This window comes from Camelus ferus, chromosome 7 (assembly GCF_009834535.1).
Source record: "Camelus ferus isolate YT-003-E chromosome 7, BCGSAC_Cfer_1.0, whole genome shotgun sequence".
NCBI classification, from domain to species: Eukaryota; Metazoa; Chordata; class Mammalia; order Artiodactyla; family Camelidae; genus Camelus; species Camelus ferus.
Window position 1 is genome coordinate 3526242 of NC_045702.1, and position 15666 is coordinate 3541907.

The window sequence follows — 15666 nt, forward strand, 5'->3', positions numbered from 1 at the left end:
ACACATCTGTAGGCTTTTCATGATGAAGTCTTCCTGGCTCTACACCATTCTAGCTTTTCACTGGGTGGTTCAGCCAGTGAGTTCACATTTATAAGACAGTCTGTTCACTTTTTAAAGACTTTATTTTTGTCAAGGTCTCCAACAGCAAGGACAGTTGCTCTCCTATTTTCATCAATATAGTTAATAAATACATTGTACCAAACACATAAAAAAGGGCAAATGGTGCCAAAATGATCTGTGGGAATAATCTTTGCAGATATCTGTGGAGGAGACAAGATGAAAAAACACTCAGTCTGTGCCTCTGCTATAATTTTAAGCTTCTTGATGCTTTTACGTCTTCCATATAGTCTTCCTAGGTGTGTTTAAGTTGACAAACGGCTCTCTGGATAGAAGCATAATGCTGGAATATCAGAACGTACAGACGGAATCTGTACATCAGAAGCTGGACGTCTCAACGCCCTAGTACTACGACCACCATCCCAAGTCATTCCTGCAAGGAAAATAAAATGGGTGGCTTTTTTTTTTTTTTTTTGGTACTCTGATGAGGGGCAGAAAGGAAATAAATTAGCAGTGTAAGGGAGACATCATTCAGACTTGCGTTTCTGGTTCGTTATCTGTAGTAAATGAAATGAGTCACATAATTTAACACGTGATTATTGTATTATTGTATCATCACTTATGTGTGAAAGGCAATGAGTCCTAGAGTTTAACTTGTTCACTTTACTTGCTTATTTTCAAATCTTAAAGTAAGTCCATTACTTGACCATAAATCTTCTCTCCTGGGGCCTTTTCATTCTGTCATTCAGAGATGGTGTAGAAAGTATTTTGTCCATTGAAGCCTGACAACCAACTACTGAGGGGTTTTCCACAAAGAAAGGGTATAGACTGTGCAAATGTAAACCCCAGGAAGGACCCTTAAGACTGAAAATCTTATAGCACAAAGAGTTTGCTGGTCCCGGGGAACGCAGGATTGGGTGGGAAGGATGCCCCAGCAAGAAACCAAGACGTAGGAACAGGTCAAGATGAAGCTGTGGGCTCTGGACACTTTGTATATGTTTTAGCCTCAGAAAAGGTCGGTTCTCTCAGTTTGGATTGGGTGGGCGTGGGGCTCTGAATGCAGCCAGTGACGAGGACTGATCAAAGAGACTGACGGAGTAACCTTCTCAGTTTTCTACTGGTTGAGCCTCTATGAGACAAAAGCAGCCTTCAGGTAAGTCAATGACAGAAGGAAAAGGAGAATAAAAACAAAAGTGAAACTGAGATGAATCCCGCGTGCCCAGATGCGTGAAGGGAGACGCGAGCGACGCCCAGACACCTGCAAGGACGACTTATCCGTCCTGGGCTGCTTTCACGCCATCGACCGTCTGAAGAGAGCGCCCTGTGTCCTGACGGTCGGTGGGAGAATGGATGGATAGCCCGCACTAGTAAAACGGGAAGGGAAGCGCTGGACAGCTGAGTGACGCATGTCACTCCTCAGCATGACCTCAGACAAGTCTCCTGTCTTTCCCTGAATCTCAGCTGCCTCGACTATTAATTCAAAGGGTTGGAACAAGGGCCTGCCTGAGGTTCTTTCCTGCTGTAAGCTTTACAGACCACACTATCCAGCAACAGAAACTCCTTTCTTTTTTTAATTGAAGTATAGTTGATTTACTATATTTCAGGTGCACAGCAAAGTGATTCGGATATACATATACATTCTTTTTCATTACAGCTTATTACCAGACATTGAATATAGTTCCCTCTGTTATACAGTAGGTCCTTGTTGTTCGTCTATTTTATCTATTTTTGCTTTGAAAGGATCTGACCAGGTGCATCTGTTTTTACACGAAATTGTTTGCATTGTTTCTGGGAAGGAACAAATGCAGCTTGCCAACAACACTATAGAAAAAAGTGGTGGACTTAGTTGGCCCCACACTTCCTAAGTCATAATTCGGTACAACTGTAAATACTACCACGAGAATTGCAGCGTTCACATCCTTCATCCTTCAGGTCCTTCAAATCATCTCAGTGACCTTTCTACCAACATTGCCAGGGGCAGAAACAGTCCACTGTGTGTCTATAAACATGTGATGTCTGATGCCTATCAATGAGCTCTGATTAATAAGCTACATGGCAAAGGGGTCTAGAAACCATGTCATACTAGAGGAAACTGAAAAAGCAGCCATTTGTGATAAATATTGCTTGCTCTTGTTTGTATGGGAATGGGCGCCACGTAAGAAAAGGCGTTTGGAACACAGTGCAGGATACATGCTACCCTGTTGTTTTCCAAAATGAAGCATGATCTTCAATGGGCTCTTTTTTTTTTTTTTCCCCTAGAAAATTAATCAACCAAGAAATACAGGCAACTGCTGGTTCAGCTTCTGGAGTCACTCGAGGTGACACATGCAACTGCACCAAAGCCACGTGGAAATGAAGGGAACGCAGACACAAGGTCACCTCCTCCTGGGAGGCGCTGGGGGCCTTGCAGGACACCCCTGGCCCTGTGGTCGATATAAAGAATGAGCGTCCTCAGCCAGCCTGTGAGGCCCCCGCCGCCCGGGGTTCTTTCTCACGCTGAACTTAAATAGGAACGTTGATGCTGGGAGACGCTTTGGAGAGGACTCAGTTGGACCTTCTTCGTTTGGAGCCCAGGAAACAGCCTCCGAATGAGAGAGACTTCTCTGCAGAGTCAAATCTCATCGCACAGGGACCAACGAAATAAAAATAAAAATAACAAAAACAAGAAAGAGAAAAGAGAGACAGTGACAAAGAGAGAACAAACACTTTCTTCTTTCTTAACTGCAGGTGCATGTATGCCCTAGCGACAAAGCAGAAGGAAGACAAGTGTGCTAGGTGTGTCTACTCTGAAAGGTATTTTAACGAGTCCGCTGCACATAATACAGTGGTCAGACTCAAACTCCCCCGAGTCCTAGGGCAGAAGCTCGAGATCCAGATTCTGTCTCCCTCACTTGCAGGGTCTTGGGCAAATGACTTCACGACTTCATGAAGGTAGTAAAGGCAAGTCACTTCCCACACAGGCCCCTTGCCAAGTGAGCAGTGATGAGCAGTGTTACTGGTTCGCCTGGGACAGCCTCAGAGACACAGGAGCCCACGAGGCAAAGAAGAGTGAATTGTCCTATGTAACAAAGTAACCTTCAGGGAAGAGGGTGGGCGTAAATTTTGAAGACAAAAGGGATTGAAGCCCTAACATTTAGTGAAGAGAGAAGATAAGGAACTTGCCTCTTCTGCACAGAGATTCTAGATCTTTTTGTCTCTTGAAACATAAATGAGACCAAAAACCGAGCCCCTGGGGCAGTCTCATGGAGCCTGTGTTTCTTTTCTCAGAATCTTGTATTTAAATACATAAAACAGAATATATCAAATGACAAAGAAAACCCATTATTTTGAGATTCTGTTTCAAAAATATAAAAAAAAAACCATATTTACTCTGATTTATTGACGATTCGCCGTATAATACAACTAAAACAGGCAGTTAAAGTAAATTTTTGTTTTTAACGACCCACTAAATTAGCATAACAGCTGTTTTGGCTGAGATACATTAATAGCACTTAACCGTGGGACGTCTCTGACAAGGAAACATCCCCATCAACTTGGAGACACCGTTCTTACTCGTTTTGATGATCACAGGAATGGAACTTTTATATTTTATTTTTGCCAAGAGATACGATCATAAATAGAATGAAACTTTTCATAACTTGCTTTATAAGGAAAAGATATTCTGGTCTCCAGAAACACTAGGTTCTCCAAAGGCTCCTGAATTAAATGCCAGTCGTGGGAGCAGGCGGCTGGAGGTTTCACGGCAGCAAGACGGCTGCCCCAGGCGTCTCCGCGCCTGCCCAGAGCTGCCCCCGGAGAACCCGCCTGCGGTCCCAGAGCCTAGGACGTGGGGGCAGGGCTGAAGTGACTCCGATTTTCAATTAATGGCGAGAGTAGACTATATATTTTGAGATACCTTCAACTGTCGTGATATGAAAATGCTGTGGTTTCTACTGATCACAGATACCGTCAAAACTACTGTGGTTTTTTGAAAACAGACAGATTAAAGGGAAGCTCTGTTTCAGGCAGACGTTGGTAAAAGTAATTATGACCGTTTCTTCTTTCATCCCAAGTTCATGGACCCCTGAAACCCAAGGCTAAGAAATCGTGTTTTAGAGTCTGAGATGAGGAGAGGTCTGGGTCTAAGGTTTGAGAGAAGGCTTTTCCGGGATGAGGGAGACCCAGAAACTCTGCAACAGAGACGCCCGGGACTCAAGTTACGATTTTTCTACCAAAAATTTTTCTTTAAAATTTCAGTTGGTAAAACCTAGTGCACACATTGTCCTTGAGCTGGTGGTGCCTTGGGGGTGAACAGAGAATCTCCCATATATATATAAAATGGTGAGCCTTGACATGATTTTACACTTAACAAAAGGCTGGTATCAAGACTGTTCACATTTACAGAGGTTACTTTTACAGTTGGATTAATTTCTACCATATTTGTAACTCTTCCCTATTCATTCCCTTTGTTCTTTGACTCTTGTGTTCCACTTTTTCTGCCCTTTTTGGTTTTAACTGAGCATTTTACATGATTCCATCTTCTCTCCTCCCTTAGGATATCAATTGTATTTATTAAAAAAACATTTTTTTAGTGGTTGCCCTAGAAAAATAAAAGAGATTCGCTCTCCGCAAGATTGCCGCCAAGGCTGGGAGGGGGCAGTAGGCTGAGTCGGGTGTGGGGGGGCTTCTAGTGGACAGTCGGAGCCCCCTGGGGAGGCCAGCGGGGAGGGGGCTTGAGTTCAGCTGCTTGTGTATAAACAGCTCGTGGACACTGAGACCCTCTGAAACATCTCCAAGGGGGCAAGTTGGAAACAGTGACAACTGCCATCAGAGAGGAAACGTGAACAGAGGAGGCGGTGGGTGGACGGTCACAGGGGCCCCTGGAGGGCAGCTTCCCGGGAGAGGAGCGGCGGAGGGGACGCTGATGTAGACAGTCTCCCGGGCATTCAGGCGAGGCTGCGTCCTGGGGAGGGAGAACCAGACCCAGAGGGACCCTGAGAAGGAGCCTGAACACCGCAAAGACCTGCGTGCGGTGTGCAGGGCAGCGCAGGGACCGAGACCCCCAACCCGCGTGAGTCCAGAGGCGGCAGGTGACGGAACCTCTGCACAATGGAAACAGCTTTCGAAATCTTGGCTCCGCCCAGGCCTTCCTGGGGCGTGTCCCCAAGTGTGTCAGCCTGCACCGCCCCCAGAGGGACCCCTCGGCATCAGCATCGTGACTGGGCCTCCAGGACCAGGCTCCGGTCGGCTCCCCCCGACTCGCTGGCGCTCCCGCAGCCCCTCCCCCTACAAAGGCCCGGTCCCGCTGTCCGTCAGGGCTCTGTGTGATGAAGGACACAAAATGAGAGATTTCTGACATTTTGGTTGATTTGGTTGGGAAGGTGTCAGTAACATTTCAGAGGAACTGGTTGTGGAGCAGAGAAATAGCCGGGGGCCCAAATTGCTATTTTTTGATGGAGACAGTTTCTAATTCACCAGTGCATTGTCCCCAAGGAAGAGACGGACATGAAGTCAAATAAAAATGGTCATGCTTCTCAGTTAAATTTTACTTAGAAAATGTGGTGGAAAACGATACTTGGGGTATTTTAGAGACAAGCTCTGAGGTTAGCATGGGCACCGCCGTGCACGCCCTGAGCCAGACCCTCCCCTAGACACACACTGGGCTTCAGAATGGGTGGGACTGGGGGATGGAGGCGGTGTGTGTGCATGTGTGATAAGTGCGCACATGTGTGTGCATGTGTTGATTGTCTGCACGTATGTGTGTGTGGGGTTGGGGGGACGGAGTGGAAGATGCGCTCAGGAGGGGCAGAGACTCGGGAACCTGTGCCTGCTTCCCCATCTCCTTCCTCAAGAGAGAGTCAGAGGAAGATGCAGGGGTGAGAGGAGGGGAGGTCTGTCCTGAGGGTCCACTGCAGATGAGCACATGTGGCGGCGCCCCGGATGGTGAACTGCAGGAGGGGGGCGCAGGGGAAAGGTGTAATGGACGAGCCGTCCATATGTGTGTGTGTGTGGAGGGGGGGTACAGCTGCATATTCCCAGCCCAGGAAATGAGGGGCTGGATGTGCACCTCACAGAGCAGAAACACTGGAGTTACTCTGAGAAAGAGCATCACTTGCAAGAGGGCTGGGAGCCCCGAGAGGGCCAGGAGGAGCCAGTCCCATACACTCTGGAGTCAAATGGCCAATGGAATGGAGTGGGACCTTGCCGAGACACCAAAAGTAGTAAATTGAGAGTTTCAGTGAAGGAGGCAAACATGTCAGGGTTTAGGGGTGAACTGTGACGCAGCTGAATTCTACTGGAGGGAAGGAGGTGAATGTGATGTATTGGGAGCTTCTCATTCAATGTATTACAAACAAACAAGTGTCCTGGCTGACCTGGGGAGGAGTGGATGCAAGGGCACGTGGGCACAGCACAGGGAGCCCTGGGTGTGGGCGAGGAGGCACGATGACCACACACACAGTCTGCCCCACCTGGCAGAATCAAAGGTCATGCATCATCAAGAGAGCGGGACACCTGAGACAGCGGCTCCCCCTGCTCTGGGGTCCAAGGATGCGGGAAGAAGGCTTGAGCAGCATCATCAGTCCAAAAAATGCAGCCTGATGTCCTAGAGCTAGAGGGAGCAGGAGGCTGAGAGCGGGAGTTTCCGGAGGAGGGGGATGGAGTGGAACTGAGAATTGTGATTTAAAGAAAGCAGGGGGAAGCCACCTCCCAGGCCCGGGAGAACCAGAGGGGAGAGAAAGTAAGAGACCAGCAGACGGATGCAACCCCAGGCGGAGGAGGGAGGGCAGCAGAGAGAAGCGAGGGCCTCCGAGCAGAAAAGGAGAGGACAGGAAGACAAAACGGGAAAGTGGGAGTCCTCAGAGGGTTAAACAACGCCGCCAGAAAGCGGAGCCCAGCTGAACCAGAAGCGAGGGCGTAAGCGGCACAGAAGGCAGGGAGCTACGAAATACTATCACCCACGGACTCTGGGGAGACCAGAGACCTGATGTGATCTCCGAACTGGAGGCAGAGCCTGACAGGAAAGAGGAAGCGTGCTGAGCAGCAGGTCAGGACACTTAGGACAGGAAGGCAGGGTCAACACGGAAGGGATTTGTGTTGAACAAGTGAAATACACAAGTGTTTTGTCCTCAGATTGAAAGGTATCTGGTTGGGAGGGTGAAAGATGGCATGTAGAAAATCCTTTGTACTCTGAATAAGTGATGACGTGATCATTTAAAAGTAAACAGCTTTCAGAAACAGACTCCCAGACATGGGAAAGAAGCTGATGGTTACCAAAGGGGAAATGGAGGGGAGGGATGTATTAGGAGTTTGGGATGAGCAGATACACACTACTGTGTATAAAAGAGATAAACAACAAGGTCCTGCTGTATAGCACAGGGAACTGTATTCAATATCTTTCCATAACCTATAATGGAAAACCTGAAAAAGAGCATATATATGTATCACTGAATCACTGTGCTGTACGCCTGAAATACTGTAAATCAACCATACTTCAATTTAAAAAAAGGCATAGAGCTTTCCAACAGGAAGGGTGTGCTGGGGAAGAAATTTAATGAGGGGTGGAGAATGGATAAAAAGTGACCTATGGAGACCAAATACTGAGATTTCAGCCCATAAGAATGCAGGATGGAGATGCACTCATTCCAATCGGAAAGTAAACTGGGTGGAATGTCGGTTTAGAGGAGGGAAGTGGGCGAGCGGAGTTAACAAGAGTTATAGCCAAGAAAGACCAGAGCATGAGGACACCCAGAGGGAGGCGCTGTCTTTTCTGATTGTGCTGTGGTGAGAGCCAAAACAAATCAATCAAAGGCCAAGGAATTTAGCATGGCGTGCAGAAGACAAGAACATCCCATTGGCATGAAAAACAGTGAAAAGTCCAGTGAGAAGGAGAAACGCCAAAGCCGTCTGCGAGCAGGAGAGGTTTTCTGGGAGCAAGAGTGTCCCTTGGAGAACTGAGGCCCAGAAATGTCCATCTGGGCCCTCCCTCTCCCCCAGCCATGGTCTCCCACATTCGTGCTATGGGATCTCCTGGCTACTCTGGTCATTGCAGGAGGGAGGGGAACACAGCCTTGACCATCTGATGTCTCTCCTGTCTTCCTCCCCTCAGAGCCATCTCAGCCAGAATCCTTCACCAAAAACCCAGGGCTCTCAGGATGCAGAAGATCAGGGTGCACAGTGGTTTAAACTATGCTTTGTTTGAAAATGACTGCCATGACTAGTGAAACCTGGGAGCATCAAGCAAGTTAACGACGCAAGAAAATGTTTAGAAAAAGTGTCATAAAAATTCAGACACTATTATTCATTAATAAGAGTTCTCAAAAATTCTTTTCTACCTCCTGATGGGAAATGAGCTAGCCATATGGGAAGGATTATTTGCTCAGATGCTCTATTACATTTATATTTTAAAAAAGTAATCATGCTATGTTTAATTTCCTTTGGAACTCCCTGATCATAATTAGATCTCAAAGATTTTACTACTAATCTCTTCGTGTTATTTTCTCTGACACAAAAGGGGAACACAAGAGTAAGCCCGACTGAGAATTGGAGAACGGAGCTGCCGTTGCTAACTTCCTCTTGGAGCCTTGGGTTCGAATTTTATACTGATTTTAATTCACGTGGACTCTGCAGAGATAGCTCATTGGCTTGCAATATACTGTAATTAAACATAATTTTAAAAACCAAATATCACTGAGGTCATTACTTAAACGGCAGAATAGGTCCAGAGGGCAGATCTCAGAAAAGCTGGAGCTACCTTTGGCGATAAGCTGGAGATGAGCCCTGGTGTCTGTACCAGGTCACGCCCTCCACAGAGACGGGGGTAAAATGTTCCTGGTCTGTATTCCCTATTGCTCTCAGTAAGGAAACCCACCCAGTGACACTTGAACAAGGAGTGTCCAGGAACCACTGTTGTTACAAATGGCCTTCCCACCACCTCACCACAAAAGGAATCATTTACTGTGGCCCTCTACTGGAGTCTGAAAGCCCTCAGTCTAGCCATAGTCCAGGCTCAGATTTGGTGTTTACAGACAGATTCCTCAACTCCTCCAAGTCTCAGTAGTCTGATGCCTGCCTCTGGGTTAGGGGTTCCCAGACCAGCCCAAAGCTCAATGATTCACTAGGATTCACAGGACTCAGAATAACTGGCCTATTCAGCTATAATTTATTACAGCAAAAGGACACAGGTTAAAATCAAAAAGAGGAAAAGGTACCTGATGTAGTAGATACATACACACACACACACACACACACACACACACGTATATATATAATGGAATACTACACAGCCACAAAAAGGAATGAACTAATGCCAACTAATGCAGCAACATGGATAGACCTAGAGATGATCATATTGAGTGAAGTAAATCAGACAGAGAAAGACAAATATCATACGATATCACTTATATGTGGAATCTTTAAAAAATGATACAAATTCTATTTACAAACCAAAAATAGACTCACAGACATAGAAAACGAACTATGGTTACCAAAGTGGAAAGGGTGGGGAGGGATAAATTAGGGGCTGGGGATTAACAGACACACATTACTGTATATAAAATAGATAAACAACAAGGACCTACTGTACAGCACAGGGAACTGTATTCAATTTCTTATAATAACATAATGGAAAAGAATCTGAAAAGAAAAACTATATATGTATGTATACGTAAAACTGAATCACTTTGCTGTACACCTGAAACTAACATTGTAAATCAACTACACTTCAATAAAAAAAATTTTTAAAAAGGTACCTGAGGCTGAATCCAGGAGGAGCCCGGTGCAAGCTCACGATGCCCTTTGCGAATGGGATCGCACGGACAGACTTAATTCCCCCAGAACTGTGTTACTAACCAAGGAAGCGCCCCAGGCTTGGTGCCAGGGCTTTTTTAAGGGTTGGTCACGTAGGCACCTAAGTACCAGCCACGTAACTGGCTTCAGCCACTCAGCGTGCCTCAGGGCCGAGTCAGGCTTCACCATAATCACACTGCTGGCACCACGTGGCCCAGGCCTCAGGCCTACAACTGCTCTCTCACGGGTGGGGGCAGAATGTCGGGGAGGACTGGGAACTACCTTCCCCAGAGCAGCCAAGGGCCAGGCCTGAAGACAGGCCTTTCTAGGGAATGCGCAGTGTTTGCTCAGTCCCAGGTGTGAATGAAAAATACTGCGGCCATATCAGTAAACAGAGGATGCTGCGGCCATTAAGTCTTCAGCTGCTACCACCACCCTAGACAGTGAGCGGAGGGGACCCAGGATGCAGACAAGCAGGCAGCCCGGCTTCTGCAGCCGCCCCCAGTGATGCCCCTTGAGGGACTCAGGACGTGGAAGCACATGACCCTGGCCCTAGACAGCCACGGTGCCGATCAAAGGAATGATTTCAATGAGCCCAGACCTCTACACTTTTCCAGACAGAGGAGGCACTAAATTCCTTAACCTGAGAGATCTTGCTTTCTTTAATTGACAGTCCTCTTTTGATGTTTCAACTATGCGGTCTTTGTTGCAAAATCCCTTATATATCCCGGCCCCTCCTTGGCCTCGGTGCAATAGTCTCTTTGAGCGATCTTAGAAGCCACCTCCCGGGTCCGAGTCCTCAGAGAGTCTTCCAAAAACAACATAACTCTTAGCTTTCAGGTCGTGCGTTTTACTTACGTCGACATAGGTTAACCCTTCCCTGCTCAGCATCCCTCTTCTTTTCCATGGTCCAAAAAAAAGGGTTCCCCTAACCTCCAAGATGGGGCCTTTGCGAGGTAATTAGATTTAGATGAAGACCTGAGGGAGCACCTCGGTGATGGAACTGATGTCCTTGTAAGAGGAAGGAAGACCAGAGCTTGCTCACTCACTCCTTCTCTCCCCCTTCCCCATGAGGACACATAGAATCTCACCAGGCACCTCGATCTTGGACTTCCCAGCTTCTGGAACTAACAGAAATAAATGTCTGCTGTTTAAAAAAAAAAGGGTTCTGAGCTTTTCAAACTTTTGAGACTAACGTCTATTATGAGGTCTGTGTATTGCAACACAGTAAACATGTACTAAATCCATCCATAACCCAGAAAATTCCACAATAGTTCACTCTCCTACCTACGATGCACTGGGTATTGTTTGTTTTAATTGCATTTTATCTTTCTAAGCTGATCACGACCCACTAAATCATTTCACGACCTCCTAATGTATTGTAACTTACATTTAAAAAAAAAAAAAGAATGTGCAAGGGAACTGAAATTGCCTACGTGCTAAGGAGCCCAAAGCCGTTATTTTAAGAAAAGGCAACCACATTCACACCGGGTGGGACTGGAGACAGTGAGTTGTGACAGCTGACGGGAAGGTTGCTGCATAGATGAAATGGCGCCGCAGGATGAGAGATGTGGCTAAACCGTATAAATGCGGTCCACGCCTCAAGATTTTCACTTCTCATATCCGTTCTCAATGGAGCAAATACAGGTCAGAAGACCCGATTAGCACAAACTTAAAGACCATACATCAATAGTTACTGCTCTTGGGTATTCATATCTTTTTAATTAAAAAAAAGTTGGGGGTGTTAATATTTAACGGAGGTGTCCTAGGAGTAACGCTGCTTTAATGTCTGCCCCCCTGCCCCCCAGATCATCACCTTTGGAATCTGGTAGCCTGTGGGTGATAGTTTTAGACAATGTGGTTTAAAGGTTCCTCAAAATCCCCACAAAGAGCTCCTAGGTGGCGATTTGACCCTGGAGACCCCAGTTCACGCCCACATAGGTAAAAGTCTGAGAAGCTCCGTCTGTCTGTGCTAGTTCCCCGTGCTTGGAGAGACGTGCTCCGATGAGCACTGGCGTCAGAGAAAAAGTGAAACTGATCATCGAATAAATCTGCACCGCCTCCAACAAGCCCGGTCTTTAACTACACACAGCGATTTATTCAATTACCATCAATCTCTCCACAACATGATTTGTGGATGACAAGAAAAATAATACATGGGAAAGTGGTGTTGATGCCTGTGATGCTCCCATATAAATACATCAGCTAATCAGATTCTCTGAATCGGGCCCCAAACAACAGACACTATTTGAGGATGGATGGCTGGACTATTTGCCTGGTCTCGTCTTTTAATTCCAATGATAAATACTATATTTGCTCCCATAATTCCTTCTCCTCCACACTTTTTTAAAAGAAATATTTTACAGCTGAGAAGGAAATTATGCAGCCTGGTAGTATAACTTTCCTCTCTTGGCAGATTGAGTGAATACAAGCACCACGAGTCCCAGAACAATCAGAGCATCAAAGGTCACAGGGAAGCACTGGAAAGTAACAGAAACTCCACTGAAAGTTCCTAGAGGTGGGATGTTTTGACAGCCCTCACTTCTAACGACCATTTGGATGTAATTTTAACAGGGGCAGACGAATCTTTGATAATAATTTTCCCGGCTTCCGAGTACTTTAACAAAGCCCTTTGAAGTATTTCTGGAGAAGTGGAGCTGTTTCGGGTGGTACCACACCCTGTTATTTAAGAACCATTAAGGCGGCCCTTCAAATGTCCCAATTCTGTTGAACCAAACAGCAAGTTCTTGTAATGAGCTGTAACGGAAAAGAATCTGAAAAAAAATTTCATATATGTAAAAAAAAAAAGAACGGACAAGACCTGCCCCAACTCTGACCGTCTACCAGAACAATTCCAGGCGTATTACTTCATGATCCCGAGACTCCGATCCAAACGGGAGGCGCAGACCTCGTGATGCGCAGGGCTGGCTCCGCCCCCGGTGAGTGTCCCCACCTGTTTCTCCTCTCCGGCCTTCCTGCCCCTTCCCCTGCACGTTCCTCCTCCCGGCCCGTTCCCTCGCCCTGAGCCACAGTCAGCAGTGCGGGTTCTCACACTGTTTGCGGAGAAGCTTCGCTGTATTTTTGCCTGAAGGAAACAATTCAAAACATACGGACACAAGGCGGGGAGGGTGTAGCTCAGTGGTAGGGCTGGTAGGACGCGTGCTTAGCATGCACGAGGTCCTGGGTTCGATCCCCATACGTCCATTAAAAAACTAATTAAAAAACCCAATTACCTCTCCCCCAAACAAACATACATGGACACAGAATTCAGAATATAAAGAAAGCAGACCCTGCACGTTGACATCTGAGGCAGCAGAGCTGGTGCATGAGAGTACAGTGTGTGTCTGTGTGTGCACAGATCTGTGTGCGTGTGCGCACAGATTTGTATGTGTTTGCATGTGTGTGCATGTGTAAAAGGTCACGAAGCCTCATTTGGAACCTGGGGGTGTCAGTTCCACTACGTGACCAGGTCAACAAGAGACACAAAGACGGACAATTCACGCATTCTATGGACGGACGGACTGGGTGGGATGGCCCGTGATGACCCAAAGTCCACAATGAAAGTGGTTCCTGCAGGAACCAAAGCATCCCTGGACTCTTGTGGGAGCCCCCTGGGACCCAGAAGCTGAATGGAATAGAGCATCACCTGCTATGCTTGGCAGTGGTGAAAGGGGTAACCCAAAGCTCAGAAGGGTCATTATTTGTCAGCTACTAAGTCAGTATGAACACCATCCGCAGAACGTGGTGACAGCCACATGATACGAGTGTTTCTTCTTGATACAATTCTTTCATGACCATGTTCACTGAAGAGGGAATTTGCAAAACAGTGCCCCGGCTTTGCATGCTCCTTGTCTTGTAATAAACATCTCTGGAGGGCGAACGGTCAGCTACTGAAGAGAGTTACACTGTGTATATTAAATATGTAGCCTCGTGTTGAAAATTAAGTTAAAAAAAAAAAAAAAGAAGAGAAAATGCCAGAGGCAGATAGATATTTGCTGCAGTGGGAGGGGATGAAGAAAGTCTGGCTTGAGACAGGATATTTGTTTTCCTCTGATAAACATTACAGTATTCACAAAATTAAATTTTTAAGAAAGATAAGAAACTCATAATAAGATGGGGCAGGTTAGGTTTCTAGCCAGAAGACACTAGCGTTGTTCCCCGCTGGTGACGGCCACTTTCTTTGCAAATGATTAATATTGCATGTTTGTTTCCATAACAAACATGATGGAGGTTTGCATTATTCATCTGTTGGAATCTTTTAAAATTGTGTTCTCTGTTGACAGCATTTGGTTTGCATTTTGCCCAACTCCTCCCTTCAAAGTTGCTTGAAGGCTGTGTGTGAAGCTCTGGGGAGACTGGGGAAGGTGCGTCACCTGAGGACACCGGAGAGGCTGCAAAATGGTGGCAGAAATGCCACGGTGACCCCTTTTTTGGTCCTCAAAGGTTCCGCTTTCAGGAAGAACAAGCAGGCGGCGGCGGGGCTCTGCCGGTCCCGCAGGTGAGAAGCCGCAGGTGACTCGCCTTCTGCTGGTGTAAAAGTGCTCAGCCTGCGTTTAGTGGGCGTGGCTTCACCCTGCTGCCCTCTGCGGATACAGAGCAACAGGTCCTTGTTTCCACTCCACCGTCACCTTGTGCCCTTGGCGTGGGAAGTGCCCGAGTTACGGAACGTCACGGCAACCGCTCCACGGAAAAGCCCGAACAAGCCCACCGGGAGCTGGGAACGCGGGGAGCTGCCCCTTCTCCCCCAAGCACAGGGACAGGCGCCTGTTCCCCGGGTCCGCGGAGCGCTGGCTTCCGCTCGCCTGCAGGAAGGTCAAACTGGACCTTTGAGACCAGTCGCGGAGCGAAGGAAGCACTGCCCACTGGGCAGAAAGGCCTCGGGTGGCGGCCCTCGGTCCCCGTCCGCGCCCCCTGCCGTTTCCTGCCCCAGCACCACCGCCCCTCCCTCGGGGAGCTGCCCCCGCTGAGCCCCCAGCCTGAGCCGGCGCCGCGCGGGGCCCCTGGTGGACGACGCAGGCGCCACGGTCAGCGCACAAGGTCGCCGCCTCTGGTGGGACGGGGGCGACGGGGGTGGGGGTGGGGGGCACCTCGGTGGTGGCGTCTGGATGGCGCCACCTGCAGCCCAGGCGCCCCGCCGGCCCGCGGGGGTGAGGCCGCGGGGCCTGATGTGCCCCGAGCGCAGCCTGATCGTGCGAATCCCTCCCTGTTCCACAGGAGGCCAGAGGGCACTGTGCAGCTGCTTCGACGTGACACAGACCAACACCTGACACTTCCGTGGCGCTTTGTGATTCTCTCCGTGCTGGTATTTGCCGATGCCCTGTTTCATCCTGTCTTCGCACTTCCCTTTGGAGAAGACGGGGCAGGTCCTGGAGAACCGAGCAGACGAGCTCAGGGTCACCCCAGGGAACGTCAACGCTTGGGCTGGCTTCCAAGGCCCCTGGTTCTGAATTCAGATGTTGTATCACTATGCACACCAGTTCCGTGGCATCAGTGAGAAAAACAAACTCACTTTTAAAGCTGAATGTTTCAAATTTATAATTTATACGTGTTGACTTCACAAATACTTACTGAGCAGTGGGGAGGGCACAGCTCAGTGGCAGGGCGTGTGCTGAGCATTCATGAGGTCCTGGGGTCAGCCCCCAGCGCCTCTATTAAAATAAATAAATAAAAACCGAATTACCTCCCCCCAGAATAAAAAAATAAAAATAAAAATAAATAAACTTTAAACGTTCAATTTTAAAAATGTTTAAAAAAATTAAAAACACTTACACACAAAAACAAATATCTATTGAGCACATGGGAAATAGAGCAAAAAAGGGAACAGACAAGATCCTTCCCTAGTTT

The 15666-nt window shown here is 47.6% G+C and overlaps 1 protein-coding gene across 2 annotated transcripts in view; it reads right to left on the reverse strand.

Annotated features, from left to right (window-relative positions):
- The window catches only part of DPP6 (dipeptidyl peptidase like 6), an 846041-nt gene that overhangs the window by 643058 nt on the left and 187317 nt on the right, over window positions 1-15666 (reverse strand). The window lies entirely within an intron of this gene.